We start from the raw sequence: 21,686 nt of genomic DNA, 5'->3' as shown, positions 1-21,686 counted from the left end.
ATGCAATGATTGGTCAAGAACTTTACAGACATGACAAATTACAAGGCCACCATCGCTCAGTCTATAGTCCTAATGCTTTTTTCTGTTCTTAACTAGATTGATTCAAGCTTCTGTAGGAACCAGAACAGATTGAATCCATGTACATTAGCCGTGACACAAAAGATTTATTAGTAAATTTATCATTCACCTTGCTGCAGCGCCTCTGACTTACAGTCGCACTATAGATCTTGTATGTTACCTTGGGCCTCGGTGGGAGCACACACTTAACTGCACCCCAGCAGGCGAACCAAGCAAGCCCTCTCCACCACTGCCTTCCAAACACTCCACTGACTAGGACTAATTAGGCTGATTGTAAATTTGGTCACTAATTGGCTCCTAATTAGCACAGTTTCCCTGGACTGATAACTTACACGGTACTGGTGATATATCTTGACTGTAGTCTGTAACTTAGTTAGTATAGAGTCAGTAATTAATAATTTACAATGTAAAATGTATGTATCTGTTAATGATAATTAATTACCTCGCTAGTTTTGTTAAACATTCAAATTTAGACAAATGTGCTTCTGTCCCGCAAGTTTACTCTATGGTTACAGCTTTTTCAAATGAGTCCAGAACATTTACAATTAGTAGGCAGGAAATTCAATAACCGTATTGAAGACTTGAACAGGATTTAAGTAATGAGCAATTAACATATTCATTAATTACTTAATTGAAGTACTACTGATGTAATCACAATTTACTGCAGTAACTAAAGTTAGGAGATGAATTGACAGATGGCTCTAGAGGTTCTTATTCTGGTTATAACCAATTAGCTAGGACCTTATAAAAGATACAGACGACATGTTTTACCATGGTTTTCAATTATTTTTGTAAAAATAGAATGGAGATGAAATATGTCCTAACAACTCAGTCTTACAGTATAGGTGAAATGTTTAGTAATAGACCAATAGACAAGAACTCATTGATGTTTGAGACTTTATATTTGAAAATTTTTTCCAAAAGGCTCCATCTTTATATAGATATATATTTCACGAGACTTGTAAAAGGTGAAGATGAAAGCAAAATCAATGATAGCCTGTAAATTATTTGTTTTTGTTCTACAAGCAGTCACAGTATGCAGAGAAAAACCAACAACCTACAGTCTGTTTCTCAGTAATATGATAAAGACCACCTAAGGGCAAAAAAATAAAATAAAAAACAGGCTCTTTATAACCAAGTGGTCTTTATATAGGTCAAATTGTGTTAGCAATGACCATTTGGTACCCTAAGATAAAGCGGTCTTATTAAGAAGTTGGTCTTTTCACAGAGGTGGTCACTAAATCAGGTTTTACTAACTGTCCTGTGCAAATTTTTGAATCTGAAACCCATGGGCAATAGTGATTGAATGAAGGACACCCTAACCAATGAGCCATCACAGCTCCCCTTCCAATGTAATTAGATTTTTTTGTGTCCAATAATTATAGGATTCCTTGCCCCTATAAAACTTCTGTAACAGGAGAGGAGAAAATGTAGCGGCCAGACATGGATTCTAACCTGCGACCCTCCCAACACTAGCCAAGTGCTCTAACGACTGAGCTACCTGGTCACTGATGATCGACCCAGTCCAATCCTGCTACACTCCTCCCTCCTTTCTCTAAATCTTTACCCCCGAAGACACGTACACGAGACCCTTCCAAACACCACTACCATGGGTTATTTAGTAGGGCGCTAATTTTGTAACAGGAGAGGAGAAAATGTAACGGCCAGACTGGGGTTCGAACCCAGGACCCTCAGAACACTAGCCGAGTGCTCTACCGACTGAGCTACCAAGTCAGCGATGATCGACCCGGTCCAATCCCGCCACACTTCATTCCATGGCTGAGAATACTGATCGTCTATTTTTTGTTGACTATGTGTCATGATGTATACCCATAATCACAGCAGGACTGAAGTTTTGTACTTGTCCTGGTGCGGCAAACATTAGCATATATAAATGGTATATTTATATTTTTATGGTACATCTATTGTGGTAATTGTTTGGTAACTATCTCCATTTCACATCATTTTTAAACGGAGCCTACACCACATGTTCAAAACAACAGTAGAGTTAAAATGTCAGAGACCAAGAACGAGTGATCAAATGTCAGAAGTTGGTGCAACTCATAACGCCAGCTCACTGGGGATCAAGAAATGACAGTTTACTGAGTGTCTGATGAGTTCAATGTGAAATGAACTGAAAAATTCACTATGACAGAATAACGAAAATATTTTTCTAAAATAAAATAAGGAGTTTACTTGCATTATTTTATTAGCAATGAGATAACTCAAAATGAGCGGTACATTTCTCTAGCACTTGAATCCAAATGAACATGAAACATAACTACTAAGCCCTACAGTTCACTAGAATATGAGCCCTCAGTAACAGTTCACTAGAATATGAGCCCTATAGTGCACTAGAATATGAGCCCTACAGTTCACTAGAATATGAGCCCTACAGTTCACTAAAATATGAGCCCTACAGTTCACTAGGATATGAGCCCTATAGTGCACTAGAATATGAGCCCTACAGTTCACTAGAAATGAACCCTACAGTTCACTGGAATATGAGCCCTACAGTTCACTAGAATATGAGCCCTACAGTTCACTAGAATATGAGCCCTACAGTTCACTAGAATATGAGCCCTACAGTTCACTAGAATATGAGCCCTACAGTTCACTAGAATATGAGCCCTACAGTTCACTAGAATATGAGCCCTACAGTTCACTAGAATATGAGTCCTACAGTTTACTAGAATATGAGCCCTACAGTTTACTAGAATCTGAGCGCTACAGTGTACTAGTATATGAGCCCTACAGTGCACTGGAATATGAGTCCTACAGTGCACTAGAATATGAGCCATACAGTTCACTACAATATGAGCCCCGAGTTCACTAGAATAGATGTTCTACAGTTTACTAGAATATAAGTCTGATTTGAGCTTGCCATGATGAACTGAATAGATTGTTAAAGCCTTTTATGAAACACATGCAGGGTCAATGTAATAACCCGACATTGATTATGCGTATTTTTTTTTTATTGATTCTTGCATCAGTATAATTATTGCTGAGCCTACTAGGAAACATTTGCATACTGTGGTCAGAAGCTCGATAAAACTGGCCAAAACAACGAATGACTATAATTATGATAATCTTCTTTGCTGGCCAATAAACCCAGGACATGTAATACACACGACAGGGCGACCCTATAACCATATGATATTGAGCGATTCAATTTACATGTCTGTTCAAATCCGATCGGCCTGGTCTAAATAGCTCTGTAATATTCATGATCACGTATAAACGAGATTTCCCTGGTCGTGTTACGCTGTAAATATTTCATAAAACGTTCTCTCGATTCGTGAACATTTTGTTGCTACATATGAGTAAACATACATTGAACCATTACTGATGAGGCCATTTAATTACAGCTTTATTGTACAATATGGTGCACTTAGGCCAACATCATTTCTCCGGCCAAATTATATGGATCCTGCAACCAAAGATCGTTATTGATTTTTCTGCCGTACAGACTATTCCAAGCCTGCTTGGTAATGGCACATACAGCCATCTTTGAGTTTAGCATCACCTACATTGTGGAGGTCGACCAATATTGTCATTTGTCACATGACTGATCAATTCTCGGGTAAACATTAAGTAGTCTATCCCTTGATTTATGAATAGTAGATCGTAACATATAGATACATACACTGCAGAATTCAGATTCATTACTGCTGAGGAGAGTGAAGCCTAACAAAGATATTTACTCTTGTTCTATACTTACAAATACGTTCTACGTAGGCCCTGATTAAGCTTATCGCAGCTGTAAATGTGTCATTTATATGTAAATATATGCAGGATCAAGTTGATAGACCCCACTAGCTCCATCAACCTATATATAAAAACCCATTAAAGACATCATACAGACAAAATCGAACAGTAATTCAAATGTTTTTCTCTATTCATGAATAAGTGTCGGACATATGTTACAAATATTTATATCTATTTCCCCCACCAGGCAACATGTAGTATAAACACCTACAAAACAGTGTTCATACAGCTTGATTAATGCAAATTAGATCCAAGTCATCTTAATGCTTTTCCTGCAACTGTACCATGTCACAGCAAACAAACATTCTAACGATTTCCCTAGAATATTAGCTCCAATGGCAACAATATTAGATCAGTGATATATCAAAATGTTAATGTATAGTGCACCTTCAGCCATTTGGTTTTTTGTAATTGAGCAAATTGATCAGAAAGCAAAATTTCTAAACATTAAAGAGTGATTGTTTTCATGTTGTAACATTATAAATTACTGTTGAAGCCATAGTGGTTAGAATTATCGCAACATATTACCTCAAGTCTAGTCCACCTTTGGGTCCTGATTTTGAATCCCATATGGGACATTTGCCATATACTGACTACAGGTTGGTGGTATTTCTCTGGGTACTCTGGATTTTTCTCCTTCAACTAAACCTGGAACATCCTCAAATGATCTGGACACAACAGAAAAATATATAGGCAACACTGATTATCTTCGCTCGGTACCCTTATCCTTCCATTTAATGACATTGAAAAACAAAGAATTGCAAACCATGAAGAAGGAAAATAATTGCATGCTTTGACGATGCCCGATCCATGTTTCTTTAAAACTTTCCAAGAACATGGCAAAGGAGATCTAACCATGCAATCTCTCAAAGCAATCCACTGCAAGGTAAAGTAAGTGTATAATCAATCTGATCTCCAAGAATAATTACTAACTTTCTCTTCAAGAAGAATTTTGTCAGATCCAAGGCTACAGGGTCTGGTATCTGGGAACAGAAATAGCCTTTTGGGACACAATAGAGAAAGTCTGGTGCACTGCATGTCAGAAAGTCATTCCCATTGTAATTTCATTCTGGACTGTTTTTGTCTTGAAATTTGAAGATTCATGTAATGAATCAATCAAACAAACATTATCTTTGAAAGTTTGCTTTATCACATGAATTTATCAGAAGCATCAACACAAATAAAAATGTCTTTTGTTCAAAGAATTAAAAATACTGTAATGCATTTGTTTCAAATTGCTTTGAAAGTATTTCCTTTAGAGATTTTCTCAGGTTTCAATCGATGTAACTTCAAAGTATCAAAAATCAGTAGCAGAACAGGATTATCCAACTATACATACATTCTAGAAACCTGTGAAATCAGTCACTGCATGGATCTGGTCAGTCACGTCACTTCAATTAAGTTGGTCAAGCATGAAAAGGATGTTCATAACTGGTCAAATATGAAGACAGCAAAAATCTGAAAGCCATGAATGCTGAGATGCTAAAAGCATAAACCATAGCACCAAATAGTATAATGGTTTGCCCCTTAAGTTGTCAGTATGATGCGACTAGGTGGGGTGTGCTGTGTGGTGTCTTTGAGAGTATGCTTCAGTAAGATAGTACTATAAAAATGGCAATACAACTTTCACTATTACAGATTCACAATACAACAGCCTCCAATACACTTATTCACAAATATTTTCAGAAAATATTTCTATTCCATTTAATTGAATAACTTTGTACTGGTTAATGTCAGCAAATCTCATTGCATTAACCAAGGAATTATTTATATAACAGAAGTAAAATTGGAAAACTCAAATGTCAATATTGAACTACAATCAATAAAGATATTTATATAGCAAAACTTTTATAATGGAAAGCAATAATCCCAAATAGAAGTGCAAGTATTAGAAAATTTATACACATGTACACTTGTACAAGTATAGAACAGATTATAAAGGCTACCTCGCCTCAAAATATTAACAAAAGTCATCAGAACATCTACCATAGTTATCCTAAGATAATTCCTTTTCATTTAAGTCAATATTATTACCACTTTTACCCTCAAATAAACCCCTTATCCAATTGCAAATGTGCCTTATCTTAGAAAACATACAGGGTGACCCCTTACCCTTGCATAACACCATATTCAATTTAAAATACTTCTGATCTCCTCATGCATAACACCATATTCAATTTAAAATCATTCTGATCTCCTCATGAAAAACTAAGATATTGTATACTACAAAGCAACGTTTTACTACTACACCGATAACATGAATTAAAGGCTTCCAATACACACACAAGCCAAAGTGTCTGAACTAAAAATGTTCAAATGTACACACAAACTTAAATTTCTAGACTTGTAATGGTTTTACTACAAATGCAATTAAAATGAGCATACCTGCCAGCCTAACATTAAAAATTTAACATGCAAGGATAAAATTTGAAATATTTAGTACTAATGTATCAAAGTTTACCTTGAACCTGAAATTGACGACTTCCTGACGTACCTGAGTTTTTACCTGCTCTTATCCAGGTGCACCTATGTTGACTCAGGAAGGGTGCACAGGTATATAAGGTTGAAATCAAATCTTTCCCCAATATATTGCACAAACAAATCCTGCTTGTCTAATTTCCGTTACATTAAGCAAAATTACCCATGGTGGCAGCTGAGGTGTCCTAGGTTTGTTTTATAATGAACAGCTGACAACGCTCACGATCCGTTTCTGAATGAATGAGCGTGAAGGCAAATGGAAGAATTGTTAATGATGTCATCAAAAGAAACCAGAGTCAGTTCAAATTTCTCTAATTTCTTTCAATTTTACAATGAGCGACACTAAAAATCAATGATTTCCAGGTAAAAAGCCTGTACAGATGGTATAACCTTAGAGTGTTGAAGACCTTGATTTCTTTTCTGTGTTGACACAATGCTCGAGTTTGTACAACGCTGATTTATATATAGATTTGAATTACCGAATGGTTTCTATAAATATACATGCAGTCTCCTTAAATATATACTGCATTATCAAATATACAAAGTCAATATGTCAATATAATTGCGAGTCAGGTTTTAAAATATTTTCATTTTTCACTGGATCTATTACAGATTTTGCAGAAAATATCCAAAAGCGACCTTATAAGCCAGATTTGGAGATATTACTTAAATGTACAACTGGATAGACAAAATATCAATTCAAACTGGAAAATGACAAAATATTAGCTCAGCTTGATAAATATACTGACAAATAAAGTTAAAACATCGCTTCAGATGGACAAACAGGTTGACAACTTAGATAAAACGTTATTCAGATTGACAGGACAGTGATGGACATAAAAGCAACACAAAATCATTTTTCAAATTGCTAAAATTTCAATCTCATATCAACGACCCATAAAAACGATTTGCTTACGGTGTGATCAAATCTAGATTTCACACTATCAGTTTTCGAAATCGTTCAACGGTTGATCAAAATTCTATAAATCATGCTGAAATGTGTATTCATTGAAGTGTAAACATAAACATTGGTACATATATAGATAAATATAATTGAGGTAGCCCCTTTCACTGCCGTACAACCCCCGAGGCAATTTTAACAACTGTCGTCTGCTTCTGTGTCAATCAACCCAACCTCTTGGTTTCCATTCCGCAAAAATCCAATAATTTCACTGGTAGCGGATGAGTTTTGCTCAAGGTACATCTCCATGCATTAATAATTAGCGATCGTAAAATGACTCACCTATATTATTATCCGTCATACGTAGCTGTATAAACCTCATGTCGTAAACGACTCGCTCAGTCCCAGAGAGGGAATCGATGTCCTGGACAACCTCTGAACGCCTTTAACTAGTTTATTTGTACGAAAATACAATCACCTTGACTCAATTTGACAATTGTGTTTACAAAGTGTTCAATAATGCATATACGTGATTCCTATCTATTCTGTGGTCAAATTATTCATTGTAGTAAGAGTGCGGGCCCCAAATTATAATTTCACGTTATTCATGAAATTTTCAGAAAAGCTTTTAGAAAATTTGCTAATCTATACTGTCTATTGTGGAGTGTGGTGGAGAGAATCGTGTTCACAGTACAATATAATGATATTGATCTATCCGATACATCTATCACAACGCTGTAGAACAGAACCCGCTTCTACACAATAACGTATTTACATAATGACATCATCAGTTTTGGACATTTAAAACACAACAATGGAATAAATTAAACGTGTAAATTCAAAAACAATATTGAGAATGCATTCTTTAAGAATATTGAATGCATTCCTTGATAATTTAAATTTCAATCATATACATTCAATTTGAAATTGAAAATTTTACATTTGCTTTTCTTTCATTAAATTTCAATTATATTGGCATTGTATATTGAGAATTGTGAAGATTATATATATTTGTTATTCGGGTAAGTTTATTTGGTTAACGTATTCATGAATAATAATTCAATTCGTATTTATAGTAAAGCATAGGTGTTAAATATGAAGATATATACCTAGCGAAACCCCAGGTGTCGGCAGATTGCACAAAGGACATTGTGAACTGACTTGCTGAATAGAATGGTACAAAATATTTTAAATACTAGCAAATTGATTTTTTTTTAAACCTATAGTTATTATATCTGTCTGCTTAATTCCATTCACTGAGATAATTTATACCCGATAATGGCTTTGAAAAGTGTTGGATTTCTCTCTTTCTCTGGTAAACATTGGTACAAGGAATGTACAAACACTCGCCACCTTTTGACAGGTTGACTTAGCACACAAACAGAGCAATGGCTCCTCCCAGCAGATAACAGTCAAAAATCAAAGATTTCTTCTAGTTTAACACAAAGAGATTTTACTTAAAAGTCAAATGTTCGGTCACATAATAACGGAATTCATTGACTAGGAACGGCACAAGGTCTCGTGTTTTGATGTGACGTGCGACACACAGGGATTAATGAGGTGTAAGTGAAGGTTATTGCCTGTAGTTTGTTTTTAATTACATGACTAGGGAGATAGACAAGGTCGACTTAAGACACTAAAGGCACCTGGATAATTCCGATCAGAAGTATACGTATCGTAAAGGTACATTTGCTTTGAAGGTTTCTTGCTTGAACCTTCACATACTGTTTTTTTTTTTACCATACATTGACAATTTGTACGTAGTTTACCTACCATTTAGCTAGCAATATACTTTATCTACGGCTTGGTTACACTCAACACAAGTTTTATCATTAATAGCTAATATATATAGCTATCTAATAATATTTTCATCTAAAACTACCTAACAATACTCTCATCTTTAGTTTAGCTACTATCTAGCAATACTCTCACCTGTAGCTTAGCTACTACCTAGCAATACTTTCAACTGTAGTTTAGCTACCTAGCGATACTCTCAACTGTAGTTTAACTACCTAGCAATACTCTCAACTGTAGTTTAGCTACCTAGCAATACTTTCAACTGTAGTTTAGCTACCTAGCAATACTTTCAACTTTAGTTTAGCTACCTAGCAATACTCTCAACTGTAGTTTAGCTACCTAGCAATACTTTCAACTGTAGTTTAGCTACCTAGCAATACTTTCAACTGTAGTTTAGCTACCTAGCAATACTTTCAACTGTAGCTTAGCTACCAAGCAATACTTTCATCTGTAGTTTAGCTAACTAGCAATACTTTTAACAGTAGCTAAGCTACCTAGCAATACTTTCATCTGTAGCTTAGCTACCTAGCAATACTTTCATCTGTAGCTTAGCTACCTAGCAATACTTTCATTTGTAGCTTAGCTACATAGCAATACTTTCAACTGTAGCTTAGCTACTACCTAGCAATACTTTCATCTGTAGCTTAGCTACATAGCAATACTTTCATCTGTAGCTTAGCTACATAGCAATACTTTCCTCTGTAACTTAGCTACCTAGCAATACTTTCAACTGTAGCTAAGCTACTTGTTACCTAGCAATACTTTCATCTGTAGCTTTAATAGCTACCTAGCAATACTTTCATCTGTAACTAAACAACACATATCTTTCAGTTGTAGCTTGATAGCTATATATAAGGAGCTCCCTACGAATGTATGTTTCACAAGTAGCTAATACAGTCAAACCTGTCTATAATGACAACCCAGGGAACAAAGACAAGTAGTCTTTATACACAGGTCAAATTGTGTTAAAAATGACCTTTCAGGATCCATAGAGAGTGGTCTTATTAAACAGGTGGTTTTTATACAGAGGTCAAACTATGCAAAAATTGATCATTTGGTACTGTTAGGAAATGGTCTTATTAAGCAGGTAGTCATTATACAGAGGTGGTCGGTATGGCAGGTTTTATTAAAGATACCTATAAGTACCTTTTGATCAGTACTAGCTCCCTGCAAAGTCTACAATATCAGGACACTATACTGACATACAGTACAATTATGAGACATGGAATGCACTCTCTACAATGTTGGTATACTCCTGGGAGTCACTGGAGAGTGTCTGCTGTCTTCACTATTATATTATTGGTGTAGTAGATGTATGTATATCTACATATTACTGAACTACAGTTGTTGAATTATTGAAGACAGACCATGTATCAAGGAAGGAGAGAATTCTATAGATCTATATACCCAGTCTGTACTGCACTCTCCACTTAACCAAAACAAATCGTCCCAGTGGGGGAGTCAGACAAGGCTCAGCAGGGTGTCCATATTCAATCAGCAAAAGGTCCATGGGGCATGCTGATAAGTTTCTCCACATCTAAGTGAGTGTTCATCACTGTAATTACATACCAGCATTTTAATATGAAAGCATCTATCCTATAGATAAATGCTTTTTGGGACTTTGATTATTCCATTGGAGGTTGGAGGATTTAGGAGTTTCAGACGTGTATAGTGTAACCTGTCAATACTGGCCATTGTCTAACCCAAATCCCTGTCAATACTGGTCCTTGTCTAATTTGAATCCCTGTCTATTCAGTCTAAATTGTATAACATTTTGCTTTTTAGTTAAGTAATTAAAACCTGTATAATATGGAACCTGTCTAAATCAGCCAAATATGCTGATCCAGGTAACATCCACTTCACAAGTTCATAATACTGTACTATCAGGGATTATATTACTGTATTCAACCCAATAAGCGCCCCATTCCTATAAACACCCTTTCCCTTTTTGAGGCCACAATATCACTTTCCTCAAATTAAATGCAGATTAAAACTATAAATTCTGTGTAGGTTTCTCTATTTGATTTCTTTAGAAAATTAATTAATGGCTTAATTATTACTTTGTGAAATAATTTGAGAAATATTAATCCAAATTTGGTCCTATTAAGCACCCCCTAACTTTTCACACAAAGAATAATTTAAAGTGCTCTGTGCGCTTATTTTGTCTAATACGGTATTTCAAGATTTCAACCAATAAATTATGCAAAAATCATTTTGACCATCAATACTACTTTTGTAGAAATAACACAACCTAATCCAATTTGATTGGTTGGTATTTACCGATAAATCCCAATTAATTATAGAGTTATAGACCCTGATCGAGACAGGTAATATCAACGTGTCGACATGCGGGCTCCTCGGCAAATGTCAAACACCACCTAGGAACGTTATTTCCAAGCTTTGGATCAATAGTTTGTTAATTTCCTTTTCTGCGAAGAAACCTGCAGATTATTTAGGGATTGCGACTGAACACTGGATAATTATCACCATGAATACCAACTTCTCCACGAATTATTAGTGACAATTCTGACAGCATGTTATTTGCCGATTATAATAAATCTGCTTTCTCTATCCCTGCTAACTCAAGAAGATTTCTCAAAAGTCGTCATATTTCAAATGATAACACTGCAATGCTGATATTCAATTTGCTCCTTACTTGAGTACTGAACTCTTCCATGTGAGCATCACGTTTTCAGGAAAAGTAAAACTGTCAAGAGTATTAAAATAAGACAATTTAAGAAACCATTACGAAGATACTACAAACAGGAATATTTTTGCGAGGTAAATCTGAATTCAAAACAGTTTATGATATGATAATTTTCATATTTTGCTTCAATAATATTCACACACCAAAATGTGCACTTATTGGAAAAGAAATTTTTTCTTCGTACAAGCAAATGAAGTTTTGATCAATACCACTACTTAAAAGAGTATGTAGCTAACTCAATCTATATAGTGAAAATGTTGATCAATAAGCATTCAAGTTATTATATTCAATAAAAGTTATGATTACATCAAAAAGACACTGTTTAAAGAAAATAAAAATAGTGATTTGAAAGAGTAATCTGGATCATATGCTATAAAGCTGTATGGTCAGCCGCAGGAGTCACTCTATATAGAGTCTAAATAATAATCCCGATATTGTGTAGCTTTTATCAGAATGAGTATAATACCTCTTGCGATTACGCGGTCGACAGCTGTGACACCTAACGTCTTTATGTGCATTTCATTCTAACATGATGACAGCTTATTCACCGTACAAATCTTAAGATATCTGCCATTACGCGGGCAGCTTGTTCACGACACAGAGTACAATAACGGTATAGTTGATAGCTGGATATCTGTACGAGGCCATCTTCTCACCTGATTACACATAGACATTAACGAACAGATGAACCGACCGTATTTTTTGTAAATGATTAAACTTTGCATGCTGTTGACAGTCTGAAATTAAAGCCAGAAAAATATAAACTGAACAATTTCAGAAATGCAGATAAAGGTTTAATTTAAATCTCTGAGCCAGTAGGGCAGAAAGATTGGGAGTTTTTTATACGCCACGCCTTCTGAATGGCTTTTCTTTAAAGCTTTTAAGTGTCAACGGTTTTGAAATGATCAACAATTTGAAATGAACAAAAAACACTTGCATATATTTCTGGAATATTCATTTAAATTTCATTCAGCATGTATGGGTAATTCAATGATCAATAAAGATATGTTTAATCAAATAATGCTAAAGTAATTGCATGGATTTATGTAACTTTAATGTAATATAATAATATATCATCCAAAGCAGAATTACTATTATAAACTGAATATTATAAACAATTTTATTTTTCATACATACAATTTTTTTTCGTCTTCATTATTACAGCTTATACGGATTACTTAAAAATCTGATCAATTGAATTTTACTGGTAATCATGCAATTATTCGCGAAACATTTTAATTTGTGTTCGAGCGCTCTTATGAAATTACGCGAAAATTTGAATATCTCATGAAAATAAAGCGGTTATCAGTAACTAGAGGGTGTCAAAATAGAATGGATGATGGAATGGCTTAAAAGATATTATGTTATTTTTACGATATGTTTTCTGAAGTCTGGACCATTATCAAACCCTGAGTAATCATAGTATTCATAGATTTAAAGTGAGTTCCAATAATTTTGTGTGAATTTTAGGATCTTTAATGCACGTTCAAGTTGAGACAGACTTTTAAGATCATGCACTAGATAAATATTGATGGTAATTATCTCGTTTCTATATCTCCTTTTAGTAACTCGAACTAAAGAGCATTTCTTCACCTTTTCTGAGCAAGCTTCATTTCGATATGGTTTCCATTTCACTTGAACTAAAATAAAGCTACACATACGAAAATTATTGATAAGAGAAAAATAAAATTGATAGCATCCACCTTTTGGCAATAAACATCTCAGAAATGATGAACCATTTCTGGGTGGACACATTTGAACAAGATAAAAATCGGAGGAACATGACTTTAGAAAAGTTATCAAAATCAGAGTAAGTATGGAAAAACCAGACTAGAGTGTAGAAATATATCGAGAGTTATTAGGTCAAACAATCATAATTGGAATAGGAAAACTGGAATAGGGTGTGCAGGAATCATCATTTCTGTTATACCTATCATATTAAAGCTCCTGAGTAGTTTGACAGAATGACCATGTGTAAGAGCAAGTGATGATAAGCAATTTTATGCAAAAAAAATATGTAAATAAACGACATGCATGAATATATATAGTAAATGGTGCATTAAACCGCAAGATAAGAATTTGATAAGTAAATTTATATATATACACCCACTTAACTAAAGACCAACACATTCATTCACCCCTCTTGTAGTCAACAGCGTAAAGGAGCATGTGAATTAAGTTTTATCAACACTTTCTAACCAACAATATACTTCAAGTTGTTGTAATTATGAAAGTGATATGTCATTTTTAGGATATAAGTGAGTAAAACTGAAAGCCCTGTTTTGTCTGGTTTAAGGTCCAAGAATCATTGAAGGATATGCCAGGTTTTGAAGGTGGAGGAAAGCCGGAGTACTCAGAGAAAAACTAATGACCAGCAGTTAGTACCTACCAACTGCCTCAAATGGGATTTGAACTTGTGACCCAGAAATGTAGGGCTTGTGGTGATATGTGGGACATCTTAATCACTCACCCATTATTGCCCCAAATAACATTTGTAGCGGGATTGGACTGGGTCGATCATCGGTGACCAGGTAGCTCAGTCGGTAGAGCACTCGGCTAGTATTCTGAGGGTCCCGGGTTCGAATCCCGGTCTGGCCGCTACATTTTCTCCTCTCCTGTTACAGAATTGGCGCCCAACTAAATAACCCACGGTGGTGGTGTTTGGAAGGGTCTCGTGTGTCTTCGAGGGCGAAGACTTCGAGAAAGGAGGGAGGAGTGTAGCGGGATTGGACTGGGTCGATCATCGGTGACCAGGTAGCTCAGTCGGTAGAGCACTCGGCTAGTATTCTGAGGGTCCCGGGTTCGAATCCCGGTCTGGCCGCTACATTTTCTCCTCTCCTGTTACACATTTAATGTATTGTTTTTGAAGTTTATCATGTCAGTGATTCAAACAATGCATTGTCATATAAACCACCGGTTATCTGTTCAGCAGAATGAAAAAGTCAAATGACGTTAAAGTTTGTAATCCCGTATCATACACAAGAGAAATTTATTAGTATTTTTACCCTCAGAAACAGAATCATGACTTGCTCTTCTATTATTAAGATGGCTTATCTACGTAATGATAGCATTTTTATTTTGAAAGATGTTGCCTTCTAATTGTTCAAAAAGACTTCATGTCTTGTTTATCTCAAACAAAGGATATTTTTAGTACGGATAAATATTACTGTTAATGATCTGTAAAAATACTAATGAAAATATAAGCCTAATATAAAATAAATCATTCCGAGTTCTGATTCCTCACAAAAAACTTGACTATCAACTGAACTGTTTGTACCAATGAATCATAAAAACAAAATCTCGCAAAAATGAATTCAAATTCTACCAGACTGGATAACGACATGTTATTAGAGACATGCAGGATCGTTGGTTTTATGTAAATTTGACCTTTACTGTGCTATCTCCAGTTCTGGGGCGAGAGTGATAAAAATACAGTATAAAACATGTTTTAATGGCTGATATGTAATGCACGATGCAATCATCTGCATTTCATCGATATTGTTGGCCGGATAAACTCTCCCAGGCTGGGGTTTACAATCCGGTTTCCATGGAACAGAAGACAGGATCAATACAAATAGCAGACTCCGGGAAACGTATCGGTCACATTTACCTTCTGTATAAAATCTCTACATAATAATGATTGAGGATGCACAGCATCTAAATGGATTTTCATACTGTAACAATTTTAAAGGGTACACGGGCATGAATCTTTCGTTATTTAGAAGAAGTTGCTCAAGGCGAAGTTTGACTAGTTGAACCAGGCTGTGACCTTAAATGAAATGTTTAATTCAACAATTGATGCTACACAGAGGATAAATGTATACCATGTCATCAGTTTAGCTGTGATTTAAACAAGAAACCTGCAATTTGATAATAAAACATCATTCTAACACTTGACCTTTTTACTTAATTTAATATTAAAATGTTTAATTTTGATTTCTAAATCAATTTTCATGCAAAAACTTAAAAAGTTTACCATGATCTCCAAATATATCCTGACCATAAAAAGATATGACTGCAAGAGTCTACCAAGCAAAGTACTGCAAAGTAGATAGTATGAAATACACTATTGAGTTTATTAGACATAGAAGATAGAACTCTCTTATCTATTGATCGTATTTAATCCAAGCTAATGAAAATATCAGAATTATGGCAGATCAAGAAGCTAACCACATGCATGTCTTCACGCGACGATCCATGTATGTACTAAGGAGATAAAAGATATAACTTGGAGGTCCAACGGGATATTTCCATGGCAGGTTTTTACTTCTGTAGATAAAAAATTCAAACCACATACAAACATAAAAAGGTTTCAAATCAATCTATGGACCAAATTATGGAACTCTATGCAACTTCTTTAGATCTCCCGGAGTCGTGATCAAATTAAAGAATGTAAATATTTATAAGTTGTTTTATCTTATTCACCCCTGGAAATTAATAATGAACTGTCCTAGTTTTTGATTTAGAAGAGCTTAAATGTATCTTCAGGGGTGAATGAGGCATTGTGATAAATGGCTATATAAAGTAGCTTCCATTCCAGATATCTAAATAATCAAATTTCCTTTGATACAGAAAAATCCAACTGAATGAATGAAAGACAAAGAATGCCTACCATCAATATAATTATGTTGGAATGTCAATCTGTTAGCTTAAAGGATATCTTTGGCGAAAATGATTTAAATCTGTTGAATCAAAGCGATGAAGATTTGTGAATGGTTATGAACTTTGTAGATAGGTACCATGCAGAATAAAGATTTATCACCAAATATAGTTATACCTAAAATAAGCCCAAGTCTCTCTCTAAGATGTCTCAGCATTTAAAGGAGTTCAATATCTACATATTAAAGGTACGTAAGACTTTCAAATGCCACTAGCACCATATAAACTCAGGAGGGGAAATTGAAGATGGACCAGCCATGGGTCATACTACATAATCACCCTCATTTCATAATGGGGCATGCAACACTAACAAACTTAAACTAGAACTGTCGCCAGAGTGGACGACTAATACCCCCTACTGCACAAATTTCCTAATAACTCCATTAATAAGGGACATTGCAGAATCCTAGTATGTTTACTCAACTCCACTTTATGTCAGGGTTCTGTGTACCAAATTTTATCAAAATCAGTTTCAAATAATTAATAGTTTGCTGGAAAAAGTTTTGTCGACAGAGAGACGGAAAACGCGATTCCAGAATGCCCCCTTTAACTTTGTTGCGGTAGGTATAAAGACTCAAAAGACATTAGATTACAAAACAAACAATTTTTTTAACACTTCATGGTAATTTGGGGTCACTAGTTGCGAGAAATTCTGGTCATCTAGACCTGTGGTTTTTCTCGATGAACTCTGATTTTTCTCTACCACAAATACCTGACATCAACCTACATGAACTTCACTGTTTATAGAACTTAAAACATAAACCTAACACACAGACAAAATGTATAACTCTTCACGTGTGAAAGGAAACATCTCAGAAACTGTACACACAAAGCTTCCAATCAATTTCTCGAATCCCCAATAGAGACTTCCATGTTGCCATGACAACATCAATAAACCATAATTACAAATTTTATTAATATTTTTGCTCAAAATACAAAATCATTGTACAAATCTGTTATTAAAAGACTCATATCTTCGTACAGATCTGTCATTACCAAACTCCTCTTAATCACCGAGTCAATTAATCTCACTGAGGGACACATCACCACAAATCACATTCATACAGAAATATATTCCCTTTGAAGTACTGGTTTGTTTACTATAAGTATCCTGTACTCTCACTGTAATTCCCCATGTGGCAGTCCAAGGTCTCATTTACACAAACAGTATGTACTGATGATAATGTATATATACTGTTTTATCTACTTCGTTATCTCGTTAATATTAATTAGACTGGTTCATCAACCCTAGCTAATGTCATTTACCTCGGATGTCACTCAGACCAACCACATTAAACATGCTCCCAGAATAATCTTTGTCCATCTTCTTTATATTAACTTTGAGCATCCTGTATATTATATACAGAGGCATGTCAATGTTTTTTGTTTGTTTATTTTATGGTTAAACTGAACACTGATTTATCGCATGTTACATACAACATATAGCCAGATTTTAGTAGTTGGATCATATATGTAGATAGAAGCTTTTTATAAAATGACTGCTATACAAATAGCTTCTCGTTATCAAAGTGGTCATAAAAGACAGGTTGTTATTACATACATGGCCTTTATACAGAGGTTTCTGTTATTTAGGTGGCCTTTCTAGATAAGTTTGGTTGTAAAGATATCCTTAATAGACAGGTGTTTGTTATATATCAATGGCCTTTTATAGACAGTTTTTTATCTAGCTGGTCTATATAGACAGGTTTTTATTATATATGTGGTCTTTATAGACAAGTTGTTATTACATACATGGCCTTTATACAGAGGTTTCTGTTATCTAGGTGACCTTTATAGACAAGTTTGGTTATAAGGATATCCTTTATAGACAGGTTTTTGTTATCTAGGTGGCCTTTATAGACCTTTATAGACAGGTTTTGTTATATGTGTGGCCCTTATAGAATTTTTTTTATGTGTGTGGTCATTATAGACAGGTTTTTGTTATCCAGGTTGCCTTAGGTTTTTGTTATCTAGGTGGTCTTTATAAACAGGTTTTGTTATCTAGGTGGTCTTTATAAACAGGTTTTGTTTTAGAAGTGGCCTTTATAGACAGTTTTTTTTTTAATATGTGTGGTCATTATAGACAGGTTTTTGTTATCCAAGTTGCATTAGGTTTTTGCTATCTAGGTGGTCTTTAAAAACAGGTTTTTGTTTTAGAAGTGGCCTTTATAGATAGACAGGTTTTGTATATAGGTGGTCTCTATAGGCAGTTTCTTCACCTGTGTTTGGACTTTTCTATTACTGTGGTTTTGGGGCGATAAAGGTTAACTTTATAAACTGGTTTTTGTTTGCTATAGGTTTTAAATGCAGGTCCTCATACAAAGGTTTTGTTATATAAAGGTGAACAACCTCTGGGAGTGCTTTAACAGCAAAATCTTATCATCATGTACTTCTATATACATGTTGGTGATCAGTGTACAGGATTTGGAAGTGTGAAGTACGTATGCACCGAAGAAGTCATAGGTGTACACAGCTTTCAATATCTTGTGTTCCAATCCTAAAAGCTCACGATTTCCATTACAACATAATCCACGACAACGCGATCATTGAAACCCTCTCTCTGGGGCATAACTGACAACAACCTTGGTTGATAACTACAAAACAGTACCGCCATTAATAGTTCTGAACCCAGAAAACAATTCCACAATTGTATCTTCTTGTCGATTATTTAGAAAATTAAAGATATAACATTTAAAAGCAATTTCTTTTTCTTTTTGACTATACCGCTAGTGTTTTACTAATACTGGTCTAAAAAGGTCGCACGATGAATTACAATGTTGTCATGTGTAATATTATAAACACAGGGAGATTTGAGAGTGATATTTATGAAATATATTGCTGGTTCGGTTTTCTTTTTTTGTCCTATTAAGAGTCAGGATCATTCAAGGATGTGCTATTTCTAGGAGGTGCAGAAAGCTAGTATCTGAAAACATGTGTTTGTTAATAAATATCACTATCAAATGTACTTTAAATAAAAAATTTTTTGGTACTTCGAAGATATGATTCTGTGGATTAAGCCCCAGAAAACCAATAAGTGTAAATTAATCCTGTCACAAATGCATGGTGTTAGTAATTCACATATGGTTAAACCTGTCTAAAAAGACCACACAGGGAAACGAAAAATGGTCTCTTACAAGGCTACACTCATTATAGATTGGTTGAGCATAAAACTAGTACTCTAGAGGTCACAAATTAAAACATTAAAGAAGGCAGTGGTTACCTTTAATGTAGAATCATGTGCCCTGTTATATTGACACCTATATAATAATGATACTCAGTCATGCCTCACCAGCATCACTGTCAACCCCCGGAAACTTGAGGAAGAGTATTTTCCGGAGGGGGAGTATGTAACATTGGTCAATACTAGCCGCAATATATACAACTCTGCTACCGAGAACTCTAGCTCGATGGGTTGAGCGATGGTTGAGTGATGGTTGAGCGATGGGTGGTTGAGCGATGGTTGAGTGATGGTTGAGCGATCGGTTGAGCGATGGTTGAGCACAGGACTTAAGTAAACCTGAGGTCCCGTGTTCAATTCCTAGCAGAGATAGTGAATATATGACCTCTGTTATAATTACACTGGTAAGATTGGGATAAAACTGGCCATTTGGAACTCCAAAAAAGAGGTCTTATTAAGCAGGTGGTCTTTATACAGAGATGAACAATGATCTTTTAAGAGACTTTTTCCTGTACAGTGTCAGATATTTCTTTGAATGGAAATTAATTATTGTTTATTCAATAATCTTTATACAATATATACTTATTTTGAAAATCTTTTAAAAGTGGATTATCACTATAAATGGATTACAGTTGATTATAAGTGGATTAGATAAATCTATGATAAATGGATTATAAAAGGTCCAATAGGATAAACTGTTAAAATGTCTGGAATTAAATGGGCTGTTGAGGGTCGGAATTAAATGGATAAAGTGTTCCTAAAACATTAAACCTCTGGGTCATCGATGGATACAAAACCCACGTGGGGCAGCCTAATGCTAATTTCTAGTCATAGTTGGTTGGTGGTTTTTCTCTGTGAACTCTGGATTCCTCTACCTCTTATACCTGATCTATATTTATTTAATAATCCAGTTACCATTACCAACATTGAAAAGTTTGAGCTTCTAATTTTACTTCAAGTTAAAAGTATGAAAAATAATTAAGTGCATCACGAAAAAAATCTGTGGCACTATATCCTATATGGAATGAAGTACTGATTGTGCATGCACCAAAGCAAAATTAATTATTTTATATCATTTTCTGTGTTAATTAGACATATATTATACACGATTAAACACCAATTATTGTTCAAATAATGAATATCATTTATGCTCTGTCGGCGGTGGAGCATCTTTAAGGAATAGATGGCCGAAATAGCTTCACAGCAGCCTTATAATTAATGTATGTCAACTCTATAAAACCAGAGACATTTCAGTATCATCACTATACAATTACCAACCTGTTAATGTTAATAATCACATAATCCAAAGATGTCTTAAAAAAAACATCCTCAAAAACTGGGTCAGCACCACAGGAGCCCTTAATGGCTGACAGATCTATAATGACCCCAATGTCAGGGTGGCCTCCCTCATTTACTGGGGGTAGGAAACACAAGAAAGGCAGTCTAAGGAAAAACAAGAAAGGCAGTCTATGTGATTGTCACAATACCCCTGGCTGTAGTTTGTTCTATAATAGCTCAAGGTGGCTACAGTTTGTCTGCACACTCTCTCCAATAAATGTAATCATCACTTGGGGCTCAGATAGCTGGTCCTCCATGTTTCATACTGTCACTCAATCTTACTGTAAATCACTGAAAATTTGTATAGTTAAAAATGATACATATACTTCTCAAATACAAACTTTCCACAAAAGTCAAGATGACTATTTATATTTTCTTCCCACTGCACAGTCTTTGCTTGCTTCAAGGACTTCCTCTTTAGCCATTAGCTCTCTACAATCTTTAGCTGACAGCTAGAGAAAGTGTTTGGTGCCAATAATCAGCTGACATTTAAAGAAATCAAGCTTTGCGGACATTTACGGTAGACTAATGTGTATTGGTATACAAGAGATGAGACATGCAGTCTCCTTACAATGAAGTGACTTTTATATAATTGTCATTTATGGATAATCAAATTTTTGGTACATTAATGATAGCTATTGAGTATTGGATTATATGGGAGATGAAGAAGAGAAAGTGGAAGGAATTGAAGGGTACAATTAAACTTTGGGAACATGTGCAGTACACTTTATGACAACCGCAGAGAAAGTGGTTGGAACTGTTATACAAGTGATAGTTTATAA

The 21,686-nt window shown here is 35.0% G+C and overlaps 1 protein-coding gene across 5 annotated transcripts in view; it reads right to left on the bottom strand.

Moving 5' to 3' along the window:
- Positions 1–21,686, bottom strand: part of LOC138336277 (neuroglian-like) — a 127,281-nt gene that overhangs the window by 74,042 nt on the left and 31,553 nt on the right. The window contains exon 1 of one of the 5 annotated variants that reach the window (XM_069285696.1): positions 7,568–7,586. The exons of the other annotated variants lie outside the window; for them this stretch is intronic. The gene's annotated coding sequence lies outside the window, so the exon portion shown is untranslated. Of the gene's footprint in view, positions 1–7,567; positions 7,587–21,686 lie in introns of those variants that run through there. 5 annotated transcript variants of the gene reach the window in all.

This window comes from Argopecten irradians, chromosome 12 (assembly GCF_041381155.1).
Source record: "Argopecten irradians isolate NY chromosome 12, Ai_NY, whole genome shotgun sequence".
Classification (NCBI taxonomy): Eukaryota; Metazoa; Mollusca; class Bivalvia; order Pectinida; family Pectinidae; genus Argopecten; species Argopecten irradians.
The sequence above is the reverse complement of the archived record's forward strand: the minus strand, read 5'-3'. Positions and strand labels throughout refer to the sequence as shown.